The sequence below is a fragment of the Chionomys nivalis genome, chromosome 15, assembly GCF_950005125.1.
Source record: "Chionomys nivalis chromosome 15, mChiNiv1.1, whole genome shotgun sequence".
NCBI lineage: Eukaryota > Metazoa > Chordata > Mammalia > Rodentia > Cricetidae > Chionomys > Chionomys nivalis.
This window is the reverse complement of record NC_080100.1, coordinates 48,870,423-48,886,155: the sequence shown is the minus strand read 5'-3', so window position 1 is coordinate 48,886,155 and position 15,733 is coordinate 48,870,423. Positions and strand designations below refer to the sequence as shown.

The following is a 15,733-nucleotide window of genomic DNA, read 5'->3' as shown; positions in this document are numbered from 1 at the left end:
ATTTATTATCTTTTTCATACAGATTTTATACCATTATTTTCTTATGAAGTTGAGAGTTCTGTTTTGTTAACTTTTTACATAATGTGTGATCTGCAGTTCAATTGCCCTAAAGTGGAATAAATACTTTTTTGTTTGTTTTTGTATTTCGAGACAGGGTTTCTTTGTGTAGTCCTGGCTGTTCTGGAATTCAGTCTGTAGACCAAGTTGGCCTCAAACTCACAAAAGATCCTCTTGCATCTGCCTCCTGAGTACTGGAACTAAAGGCGTTTTTGCCACCACTGCTGACTGGAATAAGCACTTTTGAAAATACTTAAAAAACACTAGGTATAAGCTCTTTCTGAATTTTCAGGTTTCCTAGAATATATTTGAACTGTGTCGCCTTCATTTAATTTTGAAACAGTACTTCACTTTTGTTTAGCCATCCTATGTTTGCATAGACACAACTCTCTTTTCCTACTGTATGTAGTCCATGACTTAAATAATGTTAATATAAATTAACATTACATTACATAAATTACATTATGTAAGAATAAGTAAATTGGTATAGACAGGTTTAGAAACCAACAATTGTCTTTTAAAGCATCTAACTCAATTATTGGAATCAAAGTGTGTTATTATAACACTTTAAAAGGCTTATTGGTTGAGTGCAGTCAGCATGCCATAGACATACTTAATCAAAAGCTAAAAAAAGAAAAATATTGGCTAAGGCAGGATAGTTAAATGGAAATTAGCTAAGGGAGTCAGTAGTTTAAAATCTAAAAACAGATATGCTAAGACAAAAGCAGTTCTCATTTTATTGATCTACTCGAAAGTCAAATTTTCTTATGATAAAATTACTTATAAAAGTAAAAGGTATTCTTGGAATTACTGTTACTATCTACATTTGACTTACATATTGTCTATGTTTTGCATATAAGACAAATATTGCTGTATTTTTTTCATCTTTTTTGTATGTTGCACACATTACCCTCTTGTGTATTCAAGTTAGAAAATACTCTTAATTGAACATCAAATTAGTAAAACATGAATTGTTTCTAAGTATTAATATAAAACTACCAATGCCTTCTAGAGACAGTTTTAAGGAAATATCTTGAATTTAAGTCTCAGTTTATTTTGATTGTTATGTTGTAAATCAGTTTTGACACTGTCTTCCTTTTGTCATTGTTTGTGTGGACAGAATGGTGAATGGAAATGTTCTTTATAATCTTGAAGATTCTCTATAACCTTTTTCTGCTCCCCTTCTTTTGCAAATTCATTGCCGTATTGATTATTAAAAATAGGGAAGATTTATATTTTATCTGTATTGTTTCCTAAGTAATAGTATTTCCATGGTGGATTTAAATGTAGTTATCCTGTTTTGAACTATAGACTCTACTAACTTTACATTTGGGTAATTTGGGTAAGGAATTTTAATAAACTTGGGTAGGAGGGAAACATAGTTCACTGCAGATATTTTTATTACAGTTGTATTTGTATACAAAACTTTTAGTATGTACATAATCAAAGGAGTTGGTAGGAAACTAAAGCAGTTTGAATACTCGATGTGGGCTAAGCAATAGTAAAAAAGGTAGAAATTAGTAAAGCTGATCTTTAGATATAGTGAGTAGATACAGGAAAAAATGCATTTATTCTGTGATTGGTTTTGACTTTTAGTTTCTGGCTTCATAGTCTTTTAGCACGCATTTCAAGGAAATTTCACAACAGAAATTAATACAACGAACTTTTCAGCATGAAATTTACAGATACTTGATTTTTAAACAAACACACTAATGTTCTTTGTTAAATAAGTATACTTTATTTTTAGACTTAATATGGGTAATTACCTCTATCACTTCCTCTGAAAATGGAGTAAATATTGACATTGAATTTATTTTTTTTTATTTTTTTTTAATATTTATTTATTATGTATACAATATTCTGTCTGTGTGTATGCCTGCAGGCCAGAAGAGGGCACCAGACCTCATTACAGATGGTTGTGAGCCACCATGTGGTTGCTGGGAATTAAACTCAGGACCTTTGGAAGAGCAGGCAATGCTCTTAACCTCTGAGCCATCTCTCCAGCCCCGACATTGAATTTATTGACATGGTGTTGTTATGAAATTGATTTGTGTGTGTGTGTGTGTGTGTGTGTGTGTGTGTGTGTGATATTGAGGACTGAGCCCAGATCTTTAAGTGCTTTATCATTGAACTGTTTTCCGAGACCCCTTACATTTTTATTTCATGACAGGGTCTCACTAAGATACCCTGGCAGGCTTTCAACTTGGAATCCTCCTGCATCAGCCTTTGAACAAACCTGAGACATTAGGCATGTCTAAGAGTTGTGCTTGTACTGGAATGATTCTGACATTTATTTGTTGATAGATTTGTGTAAGAGCTTTTTACCCTGTTGTGGAACCTAATCCATTATTACCCTAATCCATTCCAATTCTATTTTTGGTGAGTCATCAATATAAAAATCTTGTTCTTTGGCTTTGTGATACCTAGGTGAAATGATTTAAAGAAACAGTGTTTAACTTCTAAGGTAGACAGATTAAATGAATAGTACCCCTTCGCTTTGTGTATTATAGAATACATGGAGAAAGTTGAATTTCTCAATTCATAAAGCTTAATAATTACTTGATTAAAACTCATCCCATTGTATAAAACATTATAGGTTTGTTGTAATCAAGCAAATGTTTGCTAGACATGGTGGTACCAACCTGTAATCCAAGTGCTTAGTGTTAATGCAAGAAGTATCCGTAACTGTGTGCCCAGCTTGACCACAGAACAAGACCCTGTTTTAAACACACACAATACACACACACAAACAAACATAGTTTATGGAGTGCTTAAACTTTTTTATTTGAAATTCTTTTTAAAAAGTAACCAAACATGCTATTAAAAGTTACAGAGTAAATGCTTATCTTTTTTCTTATTCCTGCATTCATGAAACACACAAAGGTATGTTTTAGTATCCTTCCTGAGACTTAGTGTGCTTACACAAGCATGTTTTATAGTCTTCATTTTTATTTACACCTTATTAAGCTTACTGTAATGCTCTTGGTTTCTCTTAATGCAAAAGAGTCTACTACTTCCTGTGGTACTCTTTCAAGAAAGCATTGCTGTCATTGTGAAAGCTTGACTAAGGGAGGAAGGAATATCACTGAATTTGAGGCTCGTCTGGGCTAATGACAAGTTCCAGGCTAGCCGAGGCTCAAAACAAGTCTCAAAAACAAAACAAAACACGCCAAGAGTTAAAAAAAAAAAAAAAAAAAAAAAAAATGGAGTGTTGCTTTTATACTAAGTATCAAAGAAGTTAGGTTTGGGAAAATGTTAAAATACTTGTCAAACTTTTAGATGAAAAAGGTGACTTACTATTCTAAATTTCTTATTTTATTCATTAGGTTTTATGACCTTATATCTTCTAAATCATTTATATTCTTTGAATTTCTTTTCTATATTTTATTTTTTATGTATGAGAATTTTGCCTACACCATGTGTGTACCTGGTGCCTGTGGAGGCAAGAAGGTGTAGCATCCCCTGCTTTTGAATTATAGTTGTGAGCCACTATGTGGGTGCAGGAAACTGGACCTGGGTCACCTGCAAGAGCAGTTGGTGCTCCTGACCACTAGCCATTTCTCCGGCCCCTTCTTACAGTTTATTATACATCTTCCCCGCCGCTCCCCCACCCACTGCTGACTTGTAAAAAAGTTCTGTATAACCAGATGTTTGTTTTACTTGTTGGGAATATTTTCTTCATGTTGCTTCTTTTATAGCCTTTTAAAAATCTATAAATTTTATACTTTTGCACTAGGTGCTCTTATTTTATATCTTGCTATATGGATAGCTTCATTTTCATGTAGATTTGATATTTGAATTTTGACTACTGGTTGAAATTATTTTATATTCAAGAAAGACAGGAAATGTAGCTTATTATTTTCTCAGTTAATCTACCATGCATTTTAATACTATTACTACATTTTGCCTTGAAATTGGTAGTTTTAGTACATATTATAAACTGTTTTTCAAAATTTTTTTTTACTCTCTTATGTACATTTGGCATGTCTAAGCCTTCTTTTTTATCATATTTAAAATTACTTTGGTAATAGTTTACTAATTCCTTAAACTGCTAATAATGTTTGTGAAGAGGAAAGATGTGAGGAGTTATTCATTCTTTTAGGAGTTTTTGTTGTATTTGCTAAAATTAGAAGATGTTTTGTAAAATACAGAGATTCTTAATGTGATTAAGCCAATAATAAATACCTTAAGAACTAGTATATTTGTAATTTTAGGTCTCATTTTGCACATTTCACTTATGTACTAAATAACCTTTAGAACTTTAAATTACCAAGTGAATGGGATTTCTTTTTTTTTTAAATCAGAGATTGGTTATAAGAACACATATTCAGTAATTTCATGTTTTATTATTTTTTTTCAGAAAGAAACCCGAGAGGTAGTGAAATTGCTTGCTGTTGGAAATAAAAATAACATTAAAGCCAAGTAGCTCTCAGTTCAGTAGGAATTATAAGAGAAGTTGAAAGATTTGGGCAAAATTAAAGAGGTCAGGGCCAGCAAGACGGCTCAACAGGTAAAAGAGTAAAGGCGTTGACTTTAAAAGTCTAATGACCTTAGTCATCTTTGCTCCCTAGAACCCAAGTAAATGTGGAAGTAGAAAACCCAGCTTCACATGTTGTCCTCTGACCTCCATATCATACCCTGACATGTGTGCCTACATGCAAATTAGTAAAGTTGCAAGTTTTTCTAATTTGAAAATTGAACAGGCTGATGAAGATATTAAAAAAGATAAAACAAGGAAAGTAAATGCTGAAAAATTGAGAACCATGAAAATTAAAAGTACTACATTTAGAGTAGGTTGATCTCAATTTTTTTCCTTTTTCCTTTTTTGTTTTGTTTTTGTTTGAAAATAGATTATTTTCTATGCACTGAATTCTGATTACAGTTTTCCCTCCTCCAGCTCTTCCCAGATCCTTACCCACCACCCTTTCTTTCTCTTTTTCATCAGAAAACAAAAAGTATCTAAAATTGATGAATTAATAAAATTAAATAAGATAAAAACAAAGATTAAAAAAATCCCACAACTAAATAGCCAAAGGAAAAGCATAAAAAACATAGAGATACACCCAGAAATCCTATATACACACAAAAATCGATAACCATACTATGTAAGCAAAAGTTCTATACAGTAAAAATATGCCCAGACAAATCATTATGGAAAAAAAAAACACATCTAAAACCATCCCTGGGTTTGTTTTGTGTTGGCCATCTGCTGCTGAACATGGCACCTGACCTTAGGTGTGGTTCTTATACCCAGTAAGACTTATTGGAGAAAAGTAATTTTTCATTTGGAGATAACTTCTGGGTTTAGGATGTGCACTTGTGTTCCTTCTCAGTGCTTGAACCTAGTCTGTCTTAGACATTTGCAGGCCCTGGGCAGGCTGCCACTGTCTTTGGGAGTTTATGTGTGCATCAATCCTGGTGTATCTAGAAGACACTGTTTCCTTGGTGTTTCTCCATCCCCTCCGACTCTTAGGATCATTTCTTCTCTTCATCTGGGTTTCCTGAGCCCTGAGAAGGGAGGGATTTGATAGAGACATCCCATTTAGAACTGTGTTCCAAGGTCATTCACTCTGTGCTTTGACCAGGTATGGATCTCTGTATTTGTATCCATCTGCTGAAGAAGAAAGCCACTCTGATGATAGTTGAATGAGACACTGATCTAAGAATGTAGCAGAATGTTGTTAAGAGTCATTTTATTGCTACATTGCTTTGGCTGAACAGTAGTTTTTGGGTTTGTTTGGTTTTTTTCTTACATCTAATGCCTACCTCCTGGAGTGAGCTTAAATCCAATTAGGTAGTTGTTGGTTATTCCCACCACTTTTGTTCCACTATTGCGCCATTGTATCCTGCAGGCAGGTCACCATTATAAATCAAAGGCATTGTAGCTGGGTTCTGCAGCATGCAGAGTACCTTCCAGTACCGTGAACACTAGTCAGTAGGGGTGAAGACTATAGGTAGGCACCAGCTCAACTTCTCTGTTTTGAATGGGTTATCAACTCTTTTTCTTTTCTTTTTCTTTTTTTTTTAAAAGATTTATTTATTTACTATGTATACAGTACTCCTCCTGCATGTATGCCTGCAAGCCAAAAGAAGGCACCAGATCTCATTACAAGTGGTTGTGAGCCACCATGTGGGTGCTGGAAATTGAACTCAGCACTTCTGCAAGATCAGTCAGTGGTCTTAACCTCTGAGCCATCCCTCCAGCTCATCAACTCTTTTTTTGAATGTTCATTCTTTGCCCAATGTAACACATGTCCTGATTTTTATTCTGAGGTCAGCACATCTTTAAAGTATATTGGCTGGTTTAATCTGTAGTTTTTTTCTACTATCCAGTGTCTCTTCACAGCTGTTGTTCCTTTCTCATTAGCATTTAGAAAATTCAAAGTTAATAAAGCATTATGCTGTCTTTTTCTGGGGGTATTTATCATTTTTTTCTGTTAACATATCCTTTCGAGTTCAATTTGATCTTTCTATAACTGCCTGCCCTATATAGAAAACAGGTAATGTGTTTTATATTATAATGAGCAAAAGACTATTTCGGTTTTTTTTAGAGATATATGCTGGAGCACTGTCTGTCTTTATTTGTGCAGGTATACCCATAATGGCCATAACTTCTAGCAAATGTGTGATTACTGAATCAGCCTTTTTCAAACTCAAAGCAGTTGCCCATTGTAAACCTGAATAGGAGGTATCAATCATGTGGTGTACATATTTTAATTTTCCAAATTCTATAAAAATGGAACACATCCAGATTTCATTCCTTTGAGTACCATTTGGGTTACTTCCTGCAGGTAGTGGTGTACAGGTGTATAAAGAAAAGTAGGACATTTCCTTACAATATCTTTGGCTTGTTGCATGTGATGAAAAAGTCTTTTTATTTTAAACCTTTGCTATTGACATGATTTTTTAAATGAAATTCTGAGGCCTTCAACACATTTGCAATCAATAATTGATCAATTTCTATATTACCTTGTGCTAAAAGACCTGGCAGACCTGTTTGGGATCAGATGTGTTATATATATGGGATGATTCCTTTTCCTGATTATATCTTGTAATTGAATAAATAATAAAGTCAATTCTGTGTCATCTGGTATAAATTCTGCAGTTTCATTATGCAAAGCAATTCTTTCTGCATATTGCGAATCTGTAACTATGTGGAAAAGTTCTTTAAAATCCCTTAGTACCATGAGAATAGCATATAATTCTGCCTTTTGGGCAGAATCATAAGGACTTTGATTCACTTTACTTAAATTTTCTGATTTGTAACTTGCCTTTTCTGATTTATTTGTATAAATTTTGTAATTTGTAACTTGCCTTTCCTGATTTATTTATATCAGTGTAGAATGTAGAGGTTCCAGTTATTGGCGTGTCCTGTACAATGTGAGGAAAGATTCAGTTAGTTCTTTTTATAAGTTGAATTCTCTTGCTTTTGGGATAGTTGTTAATTTCTTCAAAAAAGATTACTACAAACTCTTTGTCAGGGTTCACTTTTCCCCCATAATTTGACAATATCATCATTATTAAAAAATACTATAATTTCTGCTATGTCTATTCTTGATAATTGATAAAGTTCAATTTTCCTTTTAGAATTAACTCAAAGACCTTTTCCACATTTTTTTAAATTTTTCATTTGGTTTGTGTAGTAAAAAGATCCATTCTAACTGGGTGGTGGCACACACCTTTAATCCCAGCACTAGGGAGACAGAGGCAGATGGATCTCTGTGAGTTCAAGGCCAGTCTGGTACAAGAGCTAGGTACAGAATAGGCTCCAAAGCTACAGAGAAACCCTGTCTCAGGGGAAAAAAAGATCCATTCTAAGATAATATCGTCCCTCTGCATTAAAATTCCTGTAGGGGAATGTTTGTAGGGTAATATGATCAGACTGTAGTTAAGATTTGAACTACCTTTCAGTTCTGTAGGTCACTTGGAGGCTGGTTGGCCCTGGGTTCTCCTAAGGGGTCTTTAGGAGTGCTCTTGGTAACAATCCTGTAATAATGTGAGCACTGGCTGATCTACGTGCCCTGTCCTCACCTTGCTTTATCATTAGAGACTCGAAGTTTGTACCAAGGGATCCTTCTTCCCTGCAAAATACCATGACACTGACTCATGTGACTCAAAGCAGTTTTTATATTAACTGGCCTTTCTGTGTTCATGGGCTGTGCTCTCTGGATTGATGCCATCAGTGTTTTGATAGAGTAATTGGAAGTGCACACAAAACATCTCACTTAAAAAATAACTAAATTTCTTTTTAACCCTTGTAGCAAAATGGAGTTGTGGTTTTGAGTACAACTCCTTCATAGTCTTACTTGTTTGGCACCATTTTCCCACTACAGATTAACTAGGCCTTCCTGGAGGGCTAAAGGTAGTGGATTGTGGTTGTACCATTTCCTCAGAACTTTCAAAACTATACGCTGATATGTGAGTCAGCAAGTAAAGTCTTGCCCCGCACCAATATGGTAGGGATGTGGCTTTTGTGACCCTCTTGATCCTTAAAACGTTTCTCTCCAGGTCTTGCATAGAAAAAAGACAGAGTTTACATAAGATCACAAGCAGATGATATAGGCCTGGCCATTCTGGTTTCTTTATGGTGAATAGAGATCATGTTTTAAATCTTCCCTTCTCCCCCCCTTTTTTTTGCTAGAGTTTATATAGCTGAACTTTTCTTTTCTTTTTTTCCTGTTTGCTATCGTGTTGTGGTGTTGAAATTAAACCCATGGAGAACTTAACCTGTAGTGGGGAGCTGCGGGCCTCTTCCCACAGCCCGGCTCATGGCTGCCTGGCTAGCTTATGCCCCAAAATAACAACACACAAACTGTATTCTTTTAAACACTGCTTGGCCCATTAGCTCTAGCCCTTACTGGCTAATTCTCATATCACGATCAACCCATCTCTAATAATCTGTGTAGTATCAGTCTTACCAGGAAAGATTCAGCATGTCTGACCTGGCGGCTTGCTTCATCGCTTCTGGCTCTGAGAGGAGCTGCCCTGCATCTGCTCAGGAGAGGGGAGCATGGCGTCTGTCTCTCAGAGGAGCTGCCCTGCATCTGAGCTCACTTCCTCTTCCTCCCAGCATTCTATTCTGTTTACTCCACCCACCTAAAGGCTGGCCAATCAAATGGGCCAAGGCAGTTTCTTTATTAGCCAATGACCTTCCTCCATCATTTCCCCTTTTCTGTTTAAACAAAAAAAAAAAGGAAGGCTTTAACTTTAACGTAGCAAAATTACATATAACAAAACAGTTATCAAGCAAGAATTACAGTTACAATATTTATATCTATTTTATCTTTTATCATAACAATGGAAAACTATAACTGTAACTATCTATCTATTCTTCAACTCCATCAAAGACTCCAGAAGAATACAATATTACCTAAGCAAACAAAAAGTAAGCAACTTCTAAACTCTAGAAATGACAGAGACATCTGGCTGCCTGGACAATCACCCAAAGTTCCTCTGTACCATTGGGGCATCAACCTTCAGCCTTCAGGCCCATAGTATCCAGCAGACTTTTCCATGAAGCAGGAAATTTCAAAGGCAGTTCAGTCACTATCTGCTGTGTCCTACAGAATGTCTTGCAGACTCTTTCATAAATCAGGAACCCCGAAAGATCATCTCACCTTTAGGCAAGTTCAGCAGTCCTCTCTCTGTGGGTTCTTTGTGTCCAGTTTATGCAATAGTCCAGGCAAGAGCAGTGTCTTGCCCAAATGTCTATCAAACTCCATAAGGATCCTCTTCGATGCCCATCTTCAAAGTAGATTGGTGCTTCCAGGAGCAGACATGTCTCATTGTCATGAAATGCCCTAAGTTATTAAAATATTTTAAATGCCATAGTCTGCAGTCTTTGAAAGATATGAAGAATGTCTGTCTAACTGAAATATATCTCTATATATCTAGAAAATCTAACTAACATGACTACAAGCTTGACTATTGATTATCCATTAGCAACCTATATTTCCTAATTATACATTACATTCTTAAGTGAACTACACAATCACAATACCTTAATCAAGAGCAGAAATACATATACATATAACAAAATTGACCTTAAAATCCATACCAATGCAAATTATTCATACCTATATCATATCCCCCTTTAAATGTAAAATAACATTTATAAACAATATTTGGGAATATGGGCGCAGTTATTTCTCTCCAAACTGCTTCCTGCTGAATGGGGGCGCTGTTAATCAGGTCTTTCATGGTATAACCTGTGTGCTAGGTTCCTCTCAGTCGGCAGTTGAGCAAAGTAATTTTTTGAAGGTGTTCACAGCAACCCTTCAGGAGGGCATGGTCTATCATACCATATTGAAATAGAAGCAATCCAAAGAGTCTCATCCTCTGTGAAAACAAAAGAAGAAACTCTTTTCCAAAGTATCATATCCTTAGATCCAAATTCTGAAGTCAAGGTATTTTGAAAATATCTATCTTGGATTAGTTCAGCAGCATTTATAAACAAATATCTTTTAGCATCTGTTGCTCCTTCCTCAGCATTCAAACAATTCAAAGAGAGCATAATAGCATACAGTATCAAGATTCTCTGTGTATTTTCCATCTTTGTGCAGCTTTATTTTAACTCTATTTTGTTTATTTTTACTTTTGTTTTATATTCTCTGTATATATTTGTCCTGGAATAACTCTGTAGACCAGACTGTCCTTGAACTCTCAGAGATCCTTCTGTCTCTGCCTTCCAGGCATTGGGATTAAAGGCGTGTGCTACCACACCTTGAAGTCACAGAGGTCAATCTCCCTCTGTCTCCTAAGTGTTGGGATTAAAGGTGTGTACTACCACACCCAACTACTTTCTTCCTTTTTGTCTTTTAGCCTGCATATATTTTTTACACACTGTAAATCATTTAGAAATTTTCTTTTGTTTTGTTTTTGAGTCTCTCTTTACTGCGTATCTCTCTTTTTTTATCTGACCACATGAGCCTTAAAATTACTGAGCAATATGGGTAGGATTAAAGCTGTGGCTTTGCCAGCTAAATCCAGCCCATTCCTTAGCTTTACCTCCTCATGGCAGAGGTACCAGCTGTAGCCATGTTTATCACCACAACTCTGTGGCGTTTCAAGGTCTTTGCCAACAAGCAAACTGCAGCATTACGTCCATAGACAACAATCAAGTCCTCTCTCTGTAGTCGGCCCTCCTGCCTCAAACAGTCAGAGTTTGCCCTGGCAGGACGACCCAGAAAGCCAGCATTTTAAATAAAACAGCACAACTTTTTTCCTGCTACAGCTGAAAACCGAAAAGCATGCATTCAGCTTTTCATCAACACCGTTTAAGTGTTTCGTAGCAGGACCTCTTAAAAGAGCAGCAAGGTTTGCAGCTAAAGCTGAGTCAGGAAGCCTCTCTTAGATGAGAGCGCTTGCTTGCCTCTAGCAAGCAAAGTAGAACAGAGAAATTGTTGCTACCAAGAAAACATGCTTTATTCTATTATTTCCCAAGCTTTCTCAGGCTTTCTGTGGATATAGTCATCCACATGTTGGGGGCCAGATGAAGGTGCAAGTCATAAACAATCCCACACCAGTTTGGAATTGTGATTAATATGGTGGTATTTATTTAAAGGGGAATAAACTTACAGATCACCGTCCCAGACAACAGCCCTCTGCGCACGCAACTAGGAAGAAGTCTAGTCGCCGGAACCGGAGCAGAAAGTAGAGAGAGGAGGGAAGTAGCCGCTTTTTTTTAAAAGGAAAGAGACCACGCCCCAATGGGCTGGTATCTCGGCGGCTATTGGCTGGAGGAGTGGAAGGACCTCCCGCAACATTAACCCGTTTTTTGTTTTTGTTTTTGTTTTTGTTTTTAATTTTATCTTGTTGCCTACTCAGTTCTGTGCCAAGGAAACAACTAAGTCCCCGAATGTTTCACGTATTCTCTATTGTTGGTGGAGCAGGGAGATGCATTGATCAGTCCCAGTGTCTTTCAGGGAGCATTTATTCCTTCTCCCCAGGACCTGACAGAAACCTTTTATCTGAATTTAGCACCAGTAGTTGAATGCATGTGAGTGTGCTTATGCAAGTATTAAGCAGTTATAGTTGCCCTCTGTTCTGACTTAATGGTGATTTGACTCTGTACAGTTACTTGTGTCATAATAATAAGTTTGCTCCTAACTGTGACTTTATCAAATGTGTGAATAAGTAAAGATTGGTACAGGAAAAAAAAAAAAAGATTCAAATCCATACAATTCACATGCTCCTTCTGTAATTTCTCTGCAATCAAAGCCAATTCTCTCTCAGCTTCAGCTGATAACTCCCTGGGACTATTTAAGCCCTTGTCACCATCTAAGGTTTTAAATTAATCAGTTCATAAGGTTTTATCCCAATAGTGGGCCGTAAATGGGAAATGTTTCCTAGCACTTTTTGAAAGACATTAAGAGTGTATAATTGATCCCTTTTAATTTACACATTTTAGCATCTAATCTTTTCTAAATTTATTTTATAGCCTAAATAATTAAGAGACTCTCCTTTGTATTTTTTGAGAAGCAATTTGTAATCCCTAATAAGGCAAAACTTTCTACTTCAAACATTTTTTCTAGAGTATCTAGATTTGAATCAGGTAGCAAAATGTTGTCCATGTAATGGTAAACTATAGATTCAGGAGATTGCTTACGTGTCATTTCCAGTGGCTGACTGACAAAATATTGGCATGGATTGGGGCTATTTAACATTCCCTGTGGAGAACCTTCCATTGATATCTCTTGGAAGGCTGAGAATTATTATAAGTAGGCACTGCGAGAGCAAAATTTTCTCTGTCCTTTTATTGTAAATCTATAATGAAGAAGCTATCTTTTAAATCAATAACCATAAGAGGGCATCCTTTAGGGAAAAGGGAAGGCAAAGGAATTCCAGACTGTAGAGAGCCCATTGGCTGAATTACCTTATTAACAGCTCATAGCTCTGTTACTATTCTTCATTATCGAGATTTCTTTTTAACAACAAATACAGGAAAGTTCCAAGGGCTGGTTGATTCTTCAATATGCTGAGCATATAGTTACTCCTATACCAGCTGTTCTAAAGCCTGCAGTTTCTCTGTTGTTAAAGGCCATTGCTTAACCCATGTAAGTTTGTCTGTCAACCATTTTAAAGGTAGGACTGTTGTTGCCTTTGAAATATCAGCAGCTCTTGTACCCTATTCTTGTACAATCTAAGTGGTCAGTGACTGTTATAATATCTTATAATATTTTCCCCAGAAACATAAATTAACTTTTGGTTTGTTTCTAAGATCAGGGGAATGTTAATCTGAGTATTCCATTTCTGTAACAAATTACATCCGTACAAATTCATTGCTGTGTTAACCACATATGGTTTTAATATCCTCTCTGTCCTTCTGCCCTATACATTCAAACCAACTTGTTATTACATCCATACCTGAGTCTATCAGAACTTAAATGACAACATCATTTATTATTCATATTTTTAGTTTTGGTCTTTGTTCATTTATAGAAGTTTGCCAAAATACCCAGTTTATGGATTCTACTGAATTTTTTGTTCTCTCTTCTATCGCTGTTCTATCTCCAGATCAGTATAGTTTCTTACAATAGGCATTAGTTTGTTTAATTGCTCTAGGAAGGAGTTTCCTCTATGATGGCAAGAAACAACTGAACTGGATTTGGCATAGGGCCTGTGAGAGACCCCTCATGGAGTTTCCCTATGGAAAAGGATTCACTTGTTTATACCTTGTTGACCTACATTCATTAGTTTAATGCCTGCGTTTGTGATACCTTCCACATAATCCAGAAAGGGGAGGGGCACATTTTGAATGGATTATTTTTAGAAAAAAAAAAACATTGTTTCTAGGAGTGCTCTTTCTTCAGTCCCTTTTAAAGTGACTTTATTTGCCACAATTATAACATTTAACTTTTCAGTTTTTCCTCAAACCTCTGGAAATCACCTCTCCTATCTATATATCATCATGGTGATGAGATTCAATATTAATTGCATCTTGAATCTGTTCTTCCAATGGTTCTGACCTTGCCTTTAATGGCCTAATTATCCTTTTGCTTGGAGAATTGGCATTTTCAAAAGTCAGAGATTCAATTGTTATTTGTCTAGCTTCTGAATTTGGTATCATTCTATTTACTGATAAAAGTCTGTAACATGAGGGCCCCACGTTGGGTGTCATTCTGTAACATGAAGGCTGGACTGCTTGAGGTTTATGTCCTGCCCAGTTCCCACGGCTGGTAAGCCCCTAAAGAAAATCACATGGAGAGTCTACATTAGGCTATAAACTGATTGGCCCATTAGTTCAGGCTTCTTATTAGCTCTTATCACTTACATTAATTCATTATTCTTATCTATGTTAGCCATATGGCTCAGTAAGTTTTTCGGCAGGGCAGGACATATCTTGCTTCTTCCATGGTCTGGGCAGGGGTGCTAGAGAATGGGCTTCCTCCTTCCCAGAATCCTCCTGTTCTTCTTGTCCCGCCTCTACTTGCTGTCTGGTTGTCCCACCTATACTTTCTGCCTGGCTACACATCAATCAGCAGTTATTTAAAACATAATTGACAGAAAACAGAATTGTCCCATACCACTTCCCCCCCCCTTTTTTTTTAAGAAAGGAAAATATCCATAGTCCATTTTTTGGGAGTGTGGACGTAGTATTCTGGGCTACTTCCTGCTGGCTGGAGGTGCTGATAATCTTATGGGGACCTAAAGAAAATTTAGAATTATGATCAAGTCCTAACTGGAGTATCCTGTGAGTCTTGATCATCTTAGGCAGCAGCCTTTAATCTGTTCTGGATGTAGATCTCAGACATCCCGTCCTTCTGTTCCTACCAGAGATTTCTCAGGTGGTCTTCCTTGATCAAACCTGATTTTTCTTAACTCAGAATGAATCCACAGCTTCTCATTTCCTGTGGAAACAAAAGCAAAATCTCTTCTCCAAAGTAACATACCTTTTGACTTCAATTTTGAAGTCAGGGTATTTTTAAAATACTTATCTTGAATTAATTCAGCAGCACTTATAAGCAAATATCTTTTAGCAGCTGTTGCTCCTTCCTCAGCATTCAGACAATTCAAAGAGAGCATAATAACATACAGTATCAAGATTATCTGTTTATTTTTCATCTTTACATGGCTTTATTTTAACCTCTATTTCTTTTATTTTTACTTTCAATTTTTGGCTTTTTGAGACAGGTTCTCCGTGTATCTTTTTTATTTTATTTTATTTTTTTATTTTTATTTATTTATTTATTTATTTATTTATTAAAGATTTCTGCCTCCTCCCCACCACCACCTCCCCATTTCCCCCCCTTCCCCAGTCAGGAAGTCCCCCTCCCTCGTCAGCCCTAACTCTGTGTATCTTTGGCTGTCCTGGAACTCCCTCTGTAGACCAGGCTGTCCTTGAACTCACAAAGATCCTCATGTCTCTGCCTCCCCAGTGCTGGGATTAAAGGTGTGTACCACCACACCCAACTACTCTCTTTCTTTTTTATTTTAAGGACTTTAACTTTATTTTTGTCAAGTCTGCATATTTTTTTAACACACTGTAAACCATTTAGAGGTTATCTTTGTCTTTGAATCTCTCTTTTTCTGACCACGAGTCTTTAATTTACCAAGCAATATGGGTAGTATTAAAGCTGTGGCCTTGACGGCTGGATCCAGCCCATTCCTTAGCTTTCCAGCCTCATGGCAAAGGTACCGGCCAGAGCCATGTTTATTGCCACACTCCATTGCATTT

The 15,733-nt window shown here is 36.3% G+C and overlaps 1 protein-coding gene across 2 annotated transcripts in view; it reads left to right on the top strand.

Moving 5' to 3' along the window:
* The window catches only part of Cert1 (ceramide transporter 1), a 117,134-nt gene that overhangs the window by 6,707 nt on the left and 94,694 nt on the right, over positions 1 to 15,733 (top strand). The gene's annotated exons all lie outside the window — the stretch shown is intronic.